This window comes from Cupressus sempervirens, chromosome 8 (genome assembly GCF_028749045.1).
Source record: "Cupressus sempervirens isolate cs-2001-9-10 chromosome 8, ASM2874904v1, whole genome shotgun sequence".
Taxonomy (NCBI): Eukaryota; Viridiplantae; Streptophyta; class Pinopsida; order Cupressales; family Cupressaceae; genus Cupressus; species Cupressus sempervirens.
The window spans coordinates 274,474,345-274,492,592 of record NC_143125.1 but is presented as its reverse complement, the minus strand read 5'-3'; positions in this window follow the sequence as shown (position 1 = coordinate 274,492,592).

Sequence of the window (18,248 nt, the reverse complement as noted above, 5' to 3'; positions counted from 1 at the left end):
ATATGATGAAGTTGAGTGCAAATCCTTGGGTCTTGTTGTGTTGCCTCTTTGGTTTGGTCCTATCAAAAGGGATGTCACTTGTCAAGTCCTAGACATTCCCTTAGCTTACAATATTCATCTAGGAAGACCATGGATACATGAGATGCTAGTTGTGCCTTCCACTTACCATCAATGCGTAAAGTTCCTATTTCATGGCTCCAAAGTCACCATACCTACAAGTACTAGCTATACCTATAACACATTGAAATCTATTGAAAACTTCATACTTGCTAATAGGGATTCTATAGATCATCATGATAACAAGCTAAATTAAATTGAGCAGTCAGTCAATGTAAAAGAAATTGGGATGGGTGAATATCACATAGAACTAATTTTTTCTCTAACATCTCTTCCTAAATCTCTCAGTCATTATGGAAGACCATCTGAAGTGAAGAGACCTTTTGTGTTGACACCTCAAACCAATTACAATTATACATTTTTCAAAGGTACTATCCCTCTCAAGGAAGAAAGTGGAAATAGAGCTATTGCTGCATGGATAGTCTTGTGAAATTACATTTGAAAAGTATGGTCCAAGTCTTAAACTCATGAAATACTTTGGGTACAAGGGAACTAGTCCTATTGGATGAAACAAAAATGGTTTGATCGATCCTATCAAAGTGATAGCTAGGAGGAATCAAGATACATCTGGTATAGGCTTCAAGAAGATCCCCTTTCATCTAGGGATTAACAAATTTGTACTTGAACTTGAAAATTCATCTAAAAATGAGTCACAAGCTGAGCCTCATGACCATGAAGATGATTTTTATAATGAGGATCCCTATCCTTATCCCATTCCTAATGATCTTACTAAATTATTTTACTAAACTATATGATTTTTTACCACATGTCAGTACAATGGATGGTGATAGTGTTTCTTCTGATGATACTACTAATTCACAATATACCCAACAAGAATAAGGAGAGTCCAATCATTCTTTACACATTGAGTACCTTTGTAAAAATCTAGAGGATGAAGGAGAGTTTTTCCCTATCAATGTTGGGGAATTCTATAGTTTGTAACCATTTAGCACATATTCTTGGGAATATGAATTTGACTCTCTTAGAAGCAACTACAAACAAAGACATAGATCAAGTTCATGTATATGAAAATATCCTTGAAGTAGGTGAAGCATCTAGGGTTAGATTATAAGAGTCTCATCCAACTAGTGTCATCAAGTCTTCGATTAATGATATCAAGACTTAGAGGCATTCAAACACATTTATAGACAAAGTTGCTCTAGGTCTCAAATTTCTTGTCCAAGCATTTGATGATTATACTATGAATGCAATCCAACCCACCACTTCTCTTTCACCCACCCATATTGAGCTCATAGATTAGAATTCTAATGCATCTAGTGAAGTCCCTACATTTTAGAATGACTATGCTCTTGCCTATTACTTAAGTGTTGTGTAACCTGTAATGTCTTCCACCAACAAAAAAAGTGTCAACATGACTAAAGCTAACATCAAATATCTTAGTCATACAATCAAAAAGAAAAGAAATAAAAGGTCTGATGGTGAAAACCACATTGTGTCAGTGTCAAAACCTAAAAAAGTAAAAATAAAAGATGTACCCAAAGGTGAAAACCTCTCTAAGGCACCTATGAATGAGATATTTGATGCACTTCCTAGTTATTTTCAAGAAATATGATCAATGTTGATAGAGCCAATATAGCTGATCAAATTGGGAACAAAAGAACATCCTCACATGATACATCTTGCACAGTCACTATTTCCAGAAGAAAAAGAGGAATTCATTGCCTTCTTCCAAGAGAAAAAGATAAACTTTATGTGGACATGTTCAACATGCTAGGATTAGATCCTAAACTCATAATACATCACTTGTCTATTGCAACAAGAGTTAAACCAATCAAACAAAAACTTAGAAAAGTGCATCCTCATGTTGCATTACTTGTCAAATCTAAACTAGAAAAGCTTTTGAAAGCTAGTTTCATCCAAGCTATTGATTATGCTAAATGGATATAAAACATTGTTCCAGTCTCCAACCATGATAAATCTATCAGAGTCTGTATAGATTTTTGAGATCTAAACTTAGCATGTCCAAAGGATGATTTTCCACTCCCTAACATTGATATGATAGTGGAAATGATGATAGGATATGAAATGTAGTAACTCATGGATGGATTTTTCGGATATAATTAGACCAAAATTGCACTAGAAGATTAGGAAAAGACTTCTTTTACTTGTGCATTGGGAAATTTCTATTGGGACACGATGCCATTTGGCTTGAAAAATATTGGTGCTACATATTAGAGGGTAGTTACTACAATTTTTCATGACATGATGCATAAAACAATGGAAAGCTATGTGGAGGATACTTTGGTTAAGAGCACAAAACACAATACTCACCTTCAAGATTTGGGACCTATCCTTGATCGCATGGAGAAATTTAGTCTGAGACTTAATCCCAAGAAATGCATATTTGGTGTAACATTTGGGAAAATATTTGGCTATATTGTGTTTGCAAAAGGAATTGAGGTTGATACAGAGAAAGTTCAAGCAATCATGGACATGCCTCCACCCAATAATATTAGTTAGATGAGGGGCTTAAAAGGAATACCTCAATCCATTTGTAGATTCATCTCACAACTGGTGGATAGGTCACAACCTTTTACCAAGACTTTGCATAAAGGTGTGAAATACAATTGGATCCAAGAATGTGAGTAGAGTTTAACTTAGATATACCTTGTTAATCAATTGATTATGATGCCTCTCATTCATAGGAAGCCTCTTATCTTGTACATCTCAGCAATAGAGACATCACTTGGCATCTTGCTAGCACAAGAAGACAATGATAACAAGGAAAGAGCTAACTACTATCTAAGTTGAACATTTATTCCTAATGAAATGAACTATAGCATCATTAAAAATGATTGCTTGGTTGTCATCTTTGCTTCCCAAAAATTGAGACACTACATGCTCACCCATACTATGTGACTAGTTGCTAAAATTGATCTGCTAAAGTATTTACTCAATAAGGTAGCTCTAATAGGAAGGCTGACTAAGTGGGTCATGATTCTAAGTGAGTTTGACATTTAGTATGTTGAAAAAAAGGCTATCAAAGGACAAGAAATTTCTGATTAGTTAGTAGAAACACCGATGTAAATTCTTCTTTCACTTAACATTGATTTCCTTGATCAACCAATTCTAATGATTACACATCAAACTTGGGTGATGTTCTTTGATGGTTCCTTCACACAATAGGGATTAGGTGTTAGACTCTTATTCATCACACCACAGAGGTACTCACTACCTAAGGCATACAAAATTGTGTTTCCTTGTACAAACAATATCACAGAGTATGAAGCTCTCATTAATGGCATGAAGATTGCAGTTGAATGGAGAGTGGATCAATTGAACATCTTTGGTGATTCGCAACTTATAATCAAATAGGTCAATGATGTATATTATACAAAGGATGAGAAATTGATTCCTTATAAACACATGGTGGATGACTTGAAGAAATACTTTTCTCATATCACTTTTCAGTAGATTCCTTGAGTAGACAACAAAGCAGTTGATGCCATGGCTACTCTTGCTTCCTTGTTATAGATGCCAGAAAATGATCTTCAACATGAGTTCCTAGTGTAAATGTTACTCTACCTTGCCTATGACTCTCCCAAATCTAGAATGATCTATTCTATTGTAGGACATGACTCATCTTGCTACCACCATATATACTCTTACTTGTGTTACCAAACCATCTTGGAAAATCTAACCCAAAATGAAAAATGTCACCTTATCTATAATGCTTCACGATATGTTATTATTGCTAATGATTTTTTTATGAGAGGTCTCGAAAGAACACTCCTTAGGTGTCTAGAACCTGCTGAGTCCAAGTGCACATTAATATATGTACACTAGGTCATTTTTAGATCTCACTCTAATAGCTTGACACTAGCTCATAAACTTATTAGAGCTAGTTACTATTGGTCAAATATGGAGCAAGAGGCAATCACATATGATAAATCCTGCAAACAATGCCAGCTCCATGGGAATCTAATTCATTCTCTAGCCAAAGATCTAATTCCATCTATTACACTATGGCCATTTCAACAATAGGCCTTTGATCCCATGGGTTAGATTCACCCATTCCATTCTAATGGACATAAGTTCATCATTATCGCTATAGACTACTTCACTATTGGGTAGAGGTCTAGTCCCTCACTCCATAGAAAATGGAAAAACTATGGCTTTGTTCATCATGAATTACATCATATATAGGTATGGTGTACCTCCCTCCATTATTAATAATAATAGAGGATAGTTTAAAAAAAAGGATCATAAGGAGTTGTGCAAAATTTTTGTAATCACATAACAATAGTCTTCTATTTATTACCCCTAGGGTAATGGTCAAGTGGAAGCATCCAACAAGGTGATCCTTAAGAACTTGAATTGCATAGTTAGAAAATTTGGAAGGGACTAGAACCTTTAGATTAATCTAGCTTTATGGGCTTATAGAACAAGTATCAAAGCTCCAATGGGTACAATGTTCTTTGCTTTAGTATATGGAGCAGATGATGTGCTTCCAATTGAGGTTGAGATTCCCACTTTGAGAATCTCCATGGAAGGCCTCATTACTAATGAAGAATACATAATATATTAGCTTCAAGAGCTAGAATTGTTAGATGAACATCAACAAGTGGTGTGTGATCATCTTTGAGCTTATCAACAATATATGTCTAGAAGCTACAATAAGAAAGTTAAGCCATATGACTTCCAACTGGGTGATCTTGTTTTGAGAGAAAAACCTAAGAATCAGTAACAATAGGTATAAAAAGGGAAGTTCAAACCCAATTGGCTTGTTATGTACATAATCATTGTAGTGTTTGAATTTGGTGCTTATCAAATTTCTACAATCAAGGGAGAGGTTCTTAAGGAACCCATCAACACTCTGCACCTGAACTAGTTCTATAGCTGATCTAATCTCAAAAACTCTCTGTATATACTTAAATGTCCTAAAAAAAATCTAAAAATTGAAAAAAGTCCTAAAAAAATCATTACCTTGGTGAAAAAATAGCAATAGGAACCTTGGTAATACAAAAAAAAAAAATTAAAAATACAAAAAATACAAAAAAAAAGAGAAAAATACGATTTTTTTTGAAAAAAAAGGTGTCCTTGATGAAAACCTGGCAAACAGGCATCATGGTAGCAAAAAAAAAAGAATCTCTACCAAGAAGGTAAAAACCTAGTAAACAAGGGCCTCTTGTATCAAATTCTATATCTTGCAGTGCATCTTCAGGCTCATGTACAAACACTTTAATTCTTTCATTTATTATTTTTGCTCATGTATCCATGGATTGAATCTTGTCATAACTTGGGGGGGACCCCTGCAGTGTCACAAGAATCTCTTACGTCAATCACTAGTTGTTCTAATTGTGTTTTCCTATTGTCACTAGTATCACTTAGAGATTTCTCTCATAGGAATCTCTCGTGTTAGTCACCAGTTGTTCTAACTACATCTACCTATTGTCACTTGTGTAATTTTGAGATTTCTCTCATGGAAGGTCTCTCTTACATCAATCACTAGTTGTCCTAACTATATCTATCTATTGTCACCTAGTTTCCTATCAAGGTTTTTCTTCTTGAAGATTCCTCTTTGACTTCAGTTACCAATTTTCCTAACTGTGTCCATCTACTATTGTCACCTTACTAAAGAGATTTATTTTATCCATGTTCTAAATGTCAACACCTAACATCAATCCTATAATGCAAAAATTGAACTAAAAAATGATGAATTTGTTTGGGATATGCTAAGCTTTTCTTTTTTTTCTTTTCTTTTTCTTTAAATCACTTTTGAATAAAGAAGTGAGGACTGGGGGCATGAACTTTTCTTTTCTTTCTCTAGTAAATAATGATACCCATCCTACTAAATAAATGTACATGTCACTGTGAGTATACTTAACACACATCTATCTTAGGTTATGAATGTAAGGTTCATTGGAGATAGAATACTTATTGATTATTTAGCATAAGAAGGATCTCTCATGTGTTTAGTGTGTCTTCATGCAAGAAACATTCCGGTCATCCTAGCATTTATTTTTTGATGTTTATGTTCACTTGCTAAATTAAAAGGGACAAATGTTCTAGTCATTTTGGCTTCTTATGCCTCGAATGCTTACGTTTAATCCAAAAAAAACTATAATATATGTCCTATTCATATTCTTATTATTGCAATTTTAGTGGGAATTGTATGACATCTTAGGTTTCACTAAATGCTCGGTGATGATAATTTTTGAAGCTTGGTAACCAAACCCATGGTTGCATCTAGTATAGGGTTGCATTATACACTCCGCATTTGCATAAACACATGATTCGATCACTAATCTACTTTTATCCTTCATGATGATAGATTGTTGGCTTCTTCAAAAGTATCATGTTTCTTCACAGTTGCACAAGAGTTTGGTTCTTTGTTTTGTTCTATTGATCTTCATGGGATACTTATCACTATCAACAAAGTAGAACATTACATGAGATGTTAGTTCATTTATATTTTTCATTTCATATATACTATCATCACTCATCTCATCTACACTACATTCATACATCACATCATATGTGCATTCATAATCATAGCATAAAACATCTCATGTACAACAAGTTATAAGGATAGAAAGATTACAAGTGTAAATGGTACTCAAATCAAAAAATCTCATATATATATATATATATATATATATATATATATCATGTTAGAAATATACATTGGGGAAAAAATGGATGCTACTTGAGTATTGTCAATTTCAAAAATGATACAGAATGGTGCTGGAACACCAATCACTACATAGCTAGATCAAAATTGGAGAAAATAAATCTAACTCTCTCTTGCTCCCTAACCCCTTGCTGGAGGAGGAGGAGGAGGAGGCATATTTGGTCTTGCTCTAGGCCATGCTCCTCTAGAATCTTGTGCATACTAAGAAAATTGAGGCACCTGCTCAACCTCATCTTGCACAACTACCACATATGCTACAAAGTAATAGCCTACCCTAGTTGAATACAACTAGATCTCATCCTATTACTACTTTGATTAATAAGCCTCTTGCTCTAACTTCTCTCATAGCCCATGGATCTCATGCTCTCAGTTTTCTATTTGGGAGTCTCTAACAATCACCTATATCTACATCTCTCCTAGCTACCACTATGTAGTCCATATCGACTCTTTAGCTCTCCTTAGGGCCTCCTAAGTTTGTACTAGAATATCTCTTCCCTGGGCTCTTATAGAAAGCTGGTCCTACATCTACTCATTGCTTAGCCCCTACTTTTTCTACTCAGTTGGTCATTTCTCCTCTATGCAAGGTCTCTGTGCATCTCCTCCAATGGCTCCTAAGGAATCCATATCACCTCAAAGTTGTCTCTACCTTGCACCATTATTGCTAACACCTAGGTCTTCTCTCATCTACCTAGGTAGAATCTACATCTTACATGTCCTATGTCTCACTCCCTCCTGTTGAGGCTACTGTGGTGGTGCCTATGGTCCCTATATTGGCTGGATAGGTACAACCATCCACACTAGATTTGTAAATCATGGAAAATGATGACTCGTAAAATGTGCTTGATATGCTGGAGTCATCCCTCCAACTACCACTACTAGTAGATAGTCCCACTATATTGTAACCAAGTTGTGCACATCTATCATCGAGCTACCAAGATCTAATCTCAGCGATCATCCTCACTCCAAATCTATCACTAGTCACACATAGGAATAGTACTCCTAAGAAATGTCCTATGACTGACCATATTATTGCCACACTTGTGTTAGAGGAAATTTCTCCATAGTTTGAAGGGATCAACCTATCAATGGTTGAGAGGTGAACATATGACTTAGCTCTACCTGTGTATCATCCTAGTCCTCTATCTTGCTCCATGATCTCCACACTACTAACACCAAGTCATCCAGATGGCCTCTCTACTACTCATTCTTCCCCAGACCTATCTAGGTTAGTTGGCCTTTATATCTACAAATGTAAGGCTCCATAGGTTATCGCTCATTTGCAAAAATGGGTCTCATAATTGGTAAGTGCTCCCATGTCCATATCTAAAGAACATAGATCCCAGCGGCCATGCTCTTCCTCTCATGGTATACTATCTCGTACATCTCATGATACATGTGAGAAAGCATGCACTAAACCCACCCATATCTCTCTAGATTCTCTAACATCATTTACAATAACCTACCCATCCACACTCAAGTCTATGCTAGCCTTTGTCTAGCATCAAAAAACATCTGATAAATATTGCCAATACCAATGGTAAGTTGTGAGTGGGACCATAGTTATGCACTAGCTCATCCCATGTGATGGCTCTGCCCATGATAAGATCCTCCTAGAAGATGGCTCTCAGTGCCTTTGTACCTACCCATGGAACTGTGTCATACACAATCCGCGGTCCATGGAATGGTATCCGTAATATCTGGTATATGTCCTCTAGTGTGATGGTTATCTCTCCCTGAGGTAGATGGAATGTGTTTGTCTTTGAATGGAAACACTCCACCAATGCAATCAAGAGGCCATGATTCACCAACACTGGTAGAATTTGGCAAAGATATGACAATCCCAATTTGTCAATATATGCCATATAGGCATCATCAAGTTGATGCAGTAGAGCTTTGTATGGCAAGTAATGGGATTAAAATCTAACATCAGGAAATGTAATCTACACAAATGAAAACAACATGAAAATGATTAGTATCCAATTAATGAATAATATGTTGAAAGAAAGCACAAAAATAAAACAAAAAATCAAATTTCAAGCTTTTAAACTTGCATTTTACACCAAAATTTTGCATGAACATATAGGTTCTTGTGTGAGATTCTCCATCTTTGCATGAGGAGACACTTTCTCATGTGAAGAAAAACTAATCTACAAGTGAATATGACACAACCTTAGGGTTTTTCATGCAAGAGATGGGTATTCTCCACATGAAGAAACACACAAAGCCACACAATGAAGTACCAGGCTAGTACTTGTTTGCATGAGGGGTGATTAGACTCATGTGAGGAGAGACATCCTCGCATGAAATTTGACATGAAAAAAATTAAAATACCATAAAACATGATAAAATCATCTTGAAATGCATGAAAGTCAAAGTATGAAGGAAGATTTTTGATTACTCATGGGAAGTCCGTACTTTGTCAATTGGTTGTGTTGTCAGGAACATTTGAATCGATGTATTTGTGTGAGGACCACCATTTTCTCCTCAGAGCTCTCTTCTCCATAAAAGATAGAAGCACAAATGATTTGAAAATAACCCTTTGGGCCCTTATATAGGTTTTTACCTAATTCTTCAAAGTGCTTTGATTTATGTGAAAATCACCCCTAGCTAATTTGACTACTTTGAATCCATTTTTGGGATTGAATTCAAAATCTAACACACTTAAATAGCTAAAAAATGAATTTTAAAGTTTGGTATTGACACAACCAAATGCTTGTGTAGTCCACTTTTCTGATACTTTGTGAATCTTTGTGAATGCTTTCAAATCACATTTCTTGAGATTTTTCAAAATTTCTTAAAAAATTCAACTCAAGTCAATTCTAGTCAAATTCTAGTCAAACTTTGATCAAACTTCATCCTTTGGACCTCAAAATCACTTTGAATCATCTTCAAAATTTCTTCTGATCATTCTAATCTCTTTTAGCTTTTTTTGAACCCTAAATTTCTTCAGTATCTTTCAATATATTGCTCTACATCACTGTTTTGGTGTGTCATCTTTCAATTTTTCTCCTAAGGGAGCAAGAATTTTAACTTAACCTAAATCTTATGTTCTCATTACTCGGGGTATCTCATCACTTGGGGCATCTTGTTCCTTTTTATTTGGCATCTATGTCATCTATGTCATCTTTTGATTAGCTGATCACATCTTATAATAGTTCTTGTCAAAGTTTGATGGATAGGTATTGGAATAGTCTAACCCTAACTCTTGAGGATCAAACCTCATTCTAGGGATGATTCTATGACTCATGATAGGTCTTGTTATATTTTATGGACCAATATTCATGTGTTCTATCTGGACTTTAGAGAGATTAAGCTCCATTCTGGAGATAATTCCAAATTCTTGCTAAGGATTAAACTTCATTTTGGAGATAATGCTAACTTTTGTTGAGAATTAAGCCTTGTTTTGGGGATAATTACATGAATCATGATTAATCTTGTCATCTTTTAATGGACATGTATAGCGATAGGCTAAACCTTGACTCCTGAGGATTAAGTCTCCTTCTGGGAATAATTCTATGAAATTTGATCATCTTTGTGCCATCAATCCAAATATCTAGTTGTTTTATCTAGATTCCCTAAGGTTAAGCTTCATTCTAGAGAAAATATTTAAAAGCTTATCAATCTTGGTATCTAGTTGTTCTATCTGGATCCCCTAAGGTTAAGCTTTGTTCTGGAGATAACCTTAAAAAGCTTATCAATTAGTCTCTATGTTATCAATTTTAGAAGCAATCTCATTTCTTGATCTATGCTTCATACTTCTGATTTCTTTGAATCAAACATGCTACTCACACATTCATTTAAAGAGGGGCAAATGTAGTACCCCAAAATTGGCACATTGCCATGTTAACCATTTCTTGTGTATTCAATCATTCTTAAGTCCTATTTTACTAGGAAATTTTTATTGTGATACTTGCTACTTGACCTAAGTGTCAGATGTAAAAAAACCTAATCTGCATTAATCATACTCTTTATTGGATTACTTAGATGAATAATTCAATGTTCATTCAGGGATGATCTCTTAGATAATGACTATGTTGAAGTATGTGTGAGCATCTGAGGCCTACATTTCACATATACAATAGGGTTGACACAACTCCTAATAGTGTTGGAATCTTCTAATAAGGATTCAAAGTCTCCTAACAGGGACTCATATGTACTGAATGTTGTAACAAACTATTAACAAGTCTATCCTTTAACAAGGAATACTTCTATTAGTACATCATCTTGTGGGTACTATCCCCACTGAGGTTTTCCCTAGTTTAAATTTTTGGTGTTATTATGTATTAGTATCTTGATGTGGTTTAAGTTTACTTTACTCATATGGTTAAGATTGTGTAAAATTTTTATTATTGAAATTATGTGGATAATTGATTTACACCCCCCCTCTTATTTATACCAGTGGACTATATATTCTAACAAATTGTCTAAGTGTTAGATAGTTTGCAATAATACAAAGTTAGTTATGGTATGTATGGATGAAAGACTTCAAGTTAGTTTATGTGCAGTTAAGGATAGATTGTTGATAGGGTTACAATGATATATGTCATCACACAGACTTGTATGGATAGTATGACACAAGTTATAGTTAAATTACCAGTTTAGGTAATTAGAAGAACATAATAGAGAATGAAAACTAATTGAAGTGTATGACTTAGGAAATTATTTTGGAAACAAAATAATTACTTGATCATGTTGGGCTGACATCTTAGATGTTTACCTGGAAATGTTATTTTATATTTGGTCAAGCATGTGAAAGCATCAAAACTAACTAAGAAAAGATTTATTAATTTGTGAGATATAGTAAAGATCATATCTTGCACAAATAATGATAAGTAAGAACATGATGTGAACTATATGTGAAGTTATCAAAATTGATATATGAGCCTCATGTGATGCAAAATTTGACGTTTGATCAAAGTAAGTGCAAGATATAGCAGTAAGATAGTATTGTATGTATATCTACTCTTGTGAAGAAACTTAATTGTATATTGCATGTTAGCGTAGTGGGCTCTTCTTGCATACATTGTATTTGATCTACTAACTCTTAATAGGATTGAAGCAACTCCTAATAGGGTTGAGGCTTTCAACAAGGCCTAGACCTCTAATGAGGACTCGAGAAACTATATGTATTTTATAGACTCTTAATAGGGTCAATATCCCTAACATGATTCTTTTGTTTAATGGATCATCTTATGGGTATCATCCCCACTAGGGTTTTTCATAGTTAATAAATAATGGTGTTTTTAGTTCTCTTTATGTATGGTTATATTTTTAGTTCAATATTTTTGGATTACTTTCATATGCAAGTTATAAAGTAATTAACATATCTAATTGGTGCAGGAGCACCTACTCTAAACTCATCAAACAATGCATCTGAGAGTCCTAAAAATTCTACTTAGATTAGAAGTACTATTTAGGCACATAAGACCTAGTTGTAAGGCCTGGTTCCAAGATTGACATGATTATAAGCCCCTGGCTAACTAAGGTCAAAATGGTCAATAAGCATAAAAATTCATAGGATCTTAGGTTTTTCATGTTTTAAAGGTTTAAATCCATGTTGGATCTATTGACATTCAGTCAAGTTTTTTATTAGTAACAACACTTATTTAGATTTTGTATGGCTACCAAGATCATTGAATAGTCTACAATGTTTGCCATTTATTTCAGTAGCCACTAAGCACTACAGTTCTTACTGAGCATTTCAGTGGTTACCAAGTGAATTCAGTCAACGTGAAGTCCAGCAGTTCAACTCGAGCACTTTAGTGGTTACCAATTTTTGTAGTTTCTACCGAGCTAGTAGTTCATGTAAAGTGAAGCCAATGTTAACTGAGCTATATGGAGATTAGTGTTTATCAAGTGTAGTCATGGTAAACATGTAATTCAAATTATACCGAGTTACACAGTATCTATCGAGTCACTAGTGCAAACCAAATTCGAGACTATTCTGAGGTGATTAGTATGGATTGAGCTTCTACCTCTACTGAGTGCATGATGATGCCAAGTAACGATAGTAGACGCCATGTATCAGAACTTCACCAAGTCAATCTTTAGAACCCAAGTGCCTTCATTTGGGCCAACTTTGTAATATTTGTGTTAACTTGTATATTGACTAACTTTGTAATTATGTAAATTGGATTGATATATATGTAATATATTCTATCATATCCAAGTGTGAGTAAAGTGAAATAGAAGCATGCAAATGTAAATCAACATCAAACAAAGTATATTGGAAGGCCATATCAAAATAGGGGAAATAGAGTCATATCTATCACATAAAGGTGATTAGTACTTCAAAGAATCTCTATCAGCAAATTAGTTGTAAGTCAAAGATCTATTATTTCATCCTAACAAGTGAACCAGTCCAAATCCTTTAACAAGGTAGACTTAATAGTCTTTCTTAAATCTCTTAACAAAGTGCATACTTCATTGTGTATTTGTAAAACCTCTAACAAGGTGGACCTAGTAGTCCTAATTGCTCCTAACAAGATAGATCATTAGAAGTGATCATTATAAGCCTTAATAGGCCAAATTTATGTTGTAGTATTGAAGTTTTGTGGGTATCATCCCCACCCCAATGTTACTTTTTATTTGGAAGGTTTCTGGGTCACCAAATTATTGTGTTCAAGTGTTATGAATGTTTTATTTTTTTAGTTTCTCATGCATGTAGTTAGATCTGATTTAATGAAATAAATGGTAATTGGATTATTGCAATTAAGATCTAATTTTGGTAAGGTTTTTGAGATTAATGATTCACCCCTCCCCTCTTAGTAACCTCACATAGTCTTGAATATTTCCAATGATTGGTATTAGAGCTTTGTGGTTCTTAGGATAAAGCTTGATAGCTTGAGCAAAGATCAAGGACAATGGAGATATTTAGACTTGATAAGGCAATTGACAATGAAAAGTTAGATCTAGAAATGGCCATTGCTCAACTCAAGAAAGCTAAGGAGTAACTTTCCCAATCCTTGAAAAGAAGGAAGGAACTTGAAAATAAAATAAATGATTATCAGTACATTGAAGAAAGAATTGAAGACTTTTTCCCTTCAACCAATTCAGACAAAGCAAATGATGCAATCAAAGAACTCTTAGAGAAGAATGGTTCCCTACAAGAAGAAGTAAGAAAGCTCAAAAGAGAGCAAGACATTCAGTCAGTAAGGCTATGTGAAATCTTGGAACAAAGGAACAAGAAGAAAGAAGAAATGGATGGAAGAAAAAATGAGATCTAGAACCAATCCCTTCAACATGCAGATCTTATGGATCAAGTCTCTATTACAAATGAGGAAATCATGAGCCAAAGATAGATCAATGAAAGATTAAGAAATGATCTAAATTTTGAAAGACAAATCAATGAATGAATAAGAAGTGAGCTAAGATCTTAAAAGAAAATCAGTGAAAGATTGAAAAATGACCTAAACACTAAAAATAAAATAAATGAAAGAATGATGAAATCCCAAGAAGACATGAATCAATTAAATCAACTAAATAAGTAGAATATTTATAGACAAAAAGGTAAAGTAGGAATTGGATACAAAGAAGAAGGTGATACCTTCGAACAAGGTGCTCAAAGGAATCAAAGACCTACTTGCTATCACTGTGGTAAAATAGGTCATACATCAAACAAATGTTGGAATAATGGTAACGTAAAATTCAATGCTAAATGCTACAATTTCAGTCAGCATGACCATTAAGCAAATGAATGCTAAGAGAAACCAAAATTTGAAGGCAAGTGTCTCAAATGCAAGAAACAAGGTCATGAGGCATTATATTGCAGAACCAAGTTATTCAATCCAGTAGAGAAAATTGTGAAAACAATATTTAGTTGGGACTACAAAACTTGGTGTAGATGTTATTACTATGGAGAATATGGAGACATTGGCATGAACTATGTTAAACATCACACAAGGAATATATATACCACCATAAGATGTTTCACTTATATTGAACTTGGTTGTCTAGCCAAGAATTGCATGAACACAGGTAGAGTTGAAGATGAGAAGAAAGAAAAAGTAGATAACATTTGAAAGTAGATGAGGAAGCAATGGATTCCTAAATCTACTGAGCATGCTAGTTCAAGCAATGATTGTCATATCACTCAAGAAGTGGGTGAATCCACCGTTTTCAACTAAGTTTCCAAAGGAGAACTTGAACTATGCTATCATGATCACATTTAAATAGTTCTAATTGAAAGGAAGAAAAGATCCAAGTTAGTATTTAAGATACAAAAGGATCACTGAGGAAGATTGGTATTAGTTATCACTGAGTTGACTTCTCTACCAAGCAAGGTAGGGTCATGGACTCTATCGAGAAAAGTCAAGAGTAACAAGAACAAGTTTTACTATTGAGTTATGAAGCCTTTACCAAGAAATCTAAATAGATAGTGGATGATAGGCTGTCACACACAATTTCATCATAGCTACCATTGTACCGAGTATTAATGAGAAAGTTTTAACAAAAAACATGAAATCAAATTCATTTTCACCAAGAATTCTAAGAATTATTGTTAAGAAGTGAATTGCAGAGTGACCAAGCGACTCCAAGCAGAATTTGCGACTAAGTTCTTCAAAGTTTTCATAGCTTATTGAGTTACCATAGCATCAAGTAGCAACATCAAAGCAAGGAAAGGATCAAAGATGTTGATCCAAGGAGTAGAATGGAAAGCACCTAAATTCAAACTTGTGCTAGTGATTGCTGAAATCCTAGACCCAAACAGAGTGAAATCACAAGTCCCTCCTAAGGTACTTATCATTAATGATATATGTACTCATTTCAAGTGCACAATTTAGGAAATTGGAACCCTAGAAATGGATGATGCCCTAGGAGAATTGTGTGTTAACGGAGTACTCAAACTTGAACATAAAAATTTGGAAGATAGGGGTTTAACCCACATTCCTCACTTGCCCTGAAGTTTTCAAATAAAATGGATTAGATACATCCTAAGACAGGTTCACAATGATCAATTATGGCTTGAGAAACTAGTTTTGATTACCAAGAAGATGATTCATTGTATCACCAGCCTTCTGATGCTCACAAAATCCAAAACCACCAAAACCCTAGGTCAGGTGGAGTTGGAAAAGAAAACCCTAGCTGAGTGGGATGCAAGAGGTATGAAAAGCAGTAGTGTAATTGATGTAGAACTAAAATTTGACATACATGTGATAACTCACAAGATTTATAGTTCTAGCCAGCTCAATAGTGTGTCATGTGAAGTTGTTGACTTGGCATACAAGGTTGTTAAGAACAACTTGTCATATGATCTTGCAGACTTGTTGTTAAAGTAGTTTAACAAGAACATGGAAAGTATTAGAACTTCCAAAAACAACCCTTACAAATTTCGTTCTTTGTTGACATGTTTATTTTTCTATGTTTAGAAGTTTTTCCCTTCAAAAGGCATGGTAGTATGGAGAAAAGATGTGCTAGTATTATACCAGATTAATGAATATATTTTTGAAACGGAAGAGAACTTTGTTAGTATAATGGATAACTATTTTGAAGTCTTCAAGAAGAAAATGAATAACAAATGCAGGATACCTAAGAAATTGGTAGAAGACTACAATGATGATGTTTGTTTCATGGTAGACCATGATAGAGTCTACATTCAAGCAGTAAAACCTAGAATTGTATGGGTAAAACCTCTTCCATATGAGGTGAATATTGATGAAGCAAAGGATATAATTGAAGCCTTGATTAATGAACCTGTTGATCCAAAGGAACCACACTTTAGAACACATGATGAGGCCAAGGCAAGAATAGAGCTTGAAATCAAGCTTCCACAGGTAGTTAACAAAGGTAAGAGGAGGATAACCAAATTGAAAACAAGTACACCTCTTATGTTAACCAAGGGTAAAGGAGAAGATTTTGAAGAGGTAGAGGATGAAGAGGAGTTAGAAAAGGAAGAAAAACCAATGAAGAACAAAGGAAAGGTGATCATCACCAAGCCACCTGAGCCATCCACTGGAGTTTTCACAAGGAGGTCTAGGAAGAAAGGCAGTGAAGTTGTCTTTAGCAAACCTCCACCCACCTTCCAATAAAAATTGAAACAATTGGAAGAAGGTGCTGGTATAACAAACTTGAAATCCTTGAAGTATCAAACTAGGATAGAGGCTGAGAAGAAACAAGTTAAAGAACTGGTGTTAAACAAAATGGGAAAATGGAAATACTTGCCAGATTAGATAGCGTCCCAAATCTCTAATGAATTATTAGATAAAATAAAGCCAAGATGGGAATTTTTAATGCAAACAACAAAAGATATCTACGCACAAACCTTGAGGTAGTTGCTGCTTAGCATGACAGATGCTGAGGTAAAAGAGTCCTTAAAGAAAAATGAAGATAAGATGACTTTTAGATTTAATAATTGTTTAATTTTGATCAAGGATATAGAGCATGTAGTTAAGAATGCCACAAGTATGTGGAAGAATGTTTATCACTTGCATTAAAAAAGTGACTTCCCTGTAGAAGTTAAGGATGATGATAGTGATGATGAGAAAGAAGAAACTTACACTGAGCCAACAGATTTTGACAATGAAGAAGTTGGAGGAAGAAGCTACCAAAGAAGATAAAGAAGATGATGAGGAGACTAACCCTATGAAGTTAGTAGCCACAATAATTGCCTCACTTCCTCACTCTCCAAGAAAACCAGTAGCTACATCAAGCTCAGAGATAACTTTAGCAAGTTTGATAGTGACCACAGTGGATACATCAAAATGTCCAATCACTCTTTGCTCGCTCACAATTCAACACATCATTGACAGAAGTGTCTACCACTTCATCAACCAAGTTTCAACCTCCCTCTTCTTTAGCTATTGAGTCATTAGGCATGAGTTTAGCGGTTTCTACAATTTTGTGCTCTTTTGCAATAAGTACTACAATTTTGGATTCTACAATTTTGGCTACTATAGTTTTGGATACTTATGTAAATACTTTAGTTTTGGATTTAGTAAGAATACCAATTAGTATTCCATCTATTGGAACTATATTAATTTTCACTAGTAGTCCTACTATCTCTACTATTTTTTCCATTCTAGATTCAAAGGCATTAAGTACAAGGATAGTTGAACCCAAGGTTCAACCGAGTACGAGACTTTTGAGTAGAGGTAAGGAGATAGAGGAGGATATAGACCTAGATGAGGAGAGACAAATTCCCAAATGGGGCTTTGATAATATCACTGTGGATCAAATGCATATAGCTATTCAACTCCTCCAAAAGAAGACAACATTGAAGAAACTTAGAGAGGAGAGAGACAAAGAATAGAAAATCATAGATGATGCCAAGAATATTTTGATTGAGGTGATAGGTGTTGAAGTTGATACTTCTCAACCTATTTTATTGCAATTAGAAGAGGTAGTCCAAAAGCTTAATGAGGACTCTAGTGGTCAAGATAAATTAATTGAGAAAGCAGAAAAGAAATTTGATAATAAAGTGCTTGAGCACATTGCTCAACAAATAGCTAGCCAACAAGTGGAGCTTTCCTGAATTTTT